We start from the raw sequence: 2,404 nt of genomic DNA, 5'->3' as shown, positions 1-2,404 counted from the left end.
TTCCTGCATCAGAGTTTTTCCTGTATTCCTGCCAATTTGGCCTCTGCTGAAGACCCAACTGCTTTTCATTTGTACTAGTTCTTCCAAGTGCAAGGAAAACCTTACTTTTTATCTCTGGCTACAGAGAGAGGGCAGGGCCAACTGTGTGTATGGGCCAGATAGCAAATCTGCATGCAAGGTAAGTGATTAGGAAAGATGGCCTGCTGCCAGACTCGGGAGGGCCTCTCAGGGTAGGGGAAGGAAAGGGCTAAGCTTCCTGCCTCGACGTGATATGAGATTCAAGCCACACTAACTAGTCTTAGACACACGTAAAAAGAAATCACAGAAACAGGCGAGAACAGAAAGTCCGAGGCCTGCTTTCAGGAAGCAGAAGACATTGGATTTCTGATAGCTCTTCGTTATTCATAGCTCCAACTATGGAGAGCAGCTTCTTTTTTTTTTTTTTTTTCTACAAAGGAACTGAGAGCCATGTTCCTCAAACCAAAGCCATACAGCAGGGAATTACCTTGAAACATCATCTGGAAATACTTGTTACAAAAATACTATGATGTAGCTGCCTGGAGAGCTCCCACAATGGATATAAAGGATGTAAGTAGTTACACATAGTAGCAATGCCCCTTACTATACAACACCCTTGTCATTTGTGTGTTGGTAGGACAGACCTTGTAACTTTTATGTAAATTTAATATGTAAAGGATCATCAAGCAATCCTGAAAATCTCCCCATAAACTCACAGAAGGTTATTCAAATAAAGTTTATACAACACTAGGTAAGAGTGAAGAAGGCATTACGTTATTGTTGGTGTTTTTAGTGGCATTATATCTCACACCAATAACTACCTGGGTTAATGGAGAGGTCTAAGTACCTTCATCTACTATTGCTTCTTCAGTATGTCGGGGATTACCATGGAAACTATATCAAGGTTCACACTCATGAGTCGTGAAGGTGCCAACCATTGTTAAGCAATTTTCTTTTGAGAACTTCATAGCTCCTCAACAGATGTGAACTTACTGAGGTAAAGGGGTAGTTGGCAGCGAGCTGGTGAGCTCATTCTGTTCATGGTGAGGTTTGATAACTTGCCTTCATAATGGACCAGAACTTGAGGGTGATGTCATTACAACTGAACTTTCTCCATGTTTAATTCCATGGAACATTTGAAGACCAGCCGAGGTGAAACCATATGTGGAATCCCCACAGTGAGCTCCTTGATAGATTTTCAAGCCTGTTCACAGGTCTGCTAGGATGTGAGAAGGCCTGGATGAGCCCCTTGTTTTCAAACACTTGAGAGACTCTCAGGCTTGATTCATATAGATGAAGACACAGCTGCTGGTATCTGACTGTGCCCATGGACCTCTTTATGAGGCTGGGCTGCAACTCCGTTCAAAGCTGAAGCCAGAATGCTGCTCTCCCTCTCCCCCCTTCACGCCTTATTCCTGGAACATCAGCAAAATACCAAAATATCTTTCAAACCCTCTAATATGACCTGCTTCAAAGTTTTGTTTTCACCTCTGTTTAAGATAAACCCAGGTCAGCAGGAGAATGACAAGTGTGCCAAGATTCTTGTTTGCCTTAGTTAGCAGACATTGTGGGAGAAATGTCTCCTTTGTCAGGTCGTTTATATTTGTACAGATAATCATAATGTTATGGTGATGATATTTGTCATAAACAGCAATAGACATATAGTGGGCTTGAAATCTCAACAAGTCCCAAGTTTGTTTCTTTATTCTGTTGCTTAACTCAATCTTGGTGTGCCCCTAAATTAGCTGTTTAGTCTAAGTATTGGTTCCCTGATTTGTAAAATAAACACAATTCCATGTGCTCATGGAGCTGATATAAGATGTACGTAGACTGCAGTATGCAAAGCCCTAAACACAGTTCCTGGCTCCACACTCCCTTGAGTGTGCTGCATTCCATCATTTAGGTTAACAAGCTGAAAGAAGGGAGCCACCAACTATGAGTCACTAAATGTCAACTTTTTCGCGAGATTCTTGTTTCAGAGATCTCTGGGCTTTTAAAAAAGTTCATCTCTTGCTTCCTTTGGCAGGATAGAAAAAAAAGCAGGGTGATTGGCACAATTATCCTAACCCAACCCCAGATAATAAGTAAATATGGTATCAAAATATTAGGTTGAAGGAACTTGCCTATGATTTATAACTGGATGTGCTTTGTAAGCTCATGAAGGCAAGGACTGCAGGAAGCAGGTGGATCCTCATGGTCCTGGAATTCAGCCCAATCATGAACAAAGATCCCAAGTAGAATGCTGGGAGTCTAGGCAAAGCCACACTGCCTGGGAGAGCAGAATTTCCTGGGCAGAGCACCTCTCTGGCCCCAAGCCTCCATCTGGGAGAGCCCTGCCTGGATTAAAACACATTCAAGGACTCTAAGTTACAAAGTTCTTTCACAA

This window comes from Peromyscus maniculatus, chromosome 19, assembly GCF_049852395.1.
Source record: "Peromyscus maniculatus bairdii isolate BWxNUB_F1_BW_parent chromosome 19, HU_Pman_BW_mat_3.1, whole genome shotgun sequence".
Classification (NCBI taxonomy): Eukaryota; Metazoa; Chordata; class Mammalia; order Rodentia; family Cricetidae; genus Peromyscus; species Peromyscus maniculatus.
The sequence above is the reverse complement of the archived record's forward strand: the minus strand, read 5'-3'. Positions refer to the sequence as shown.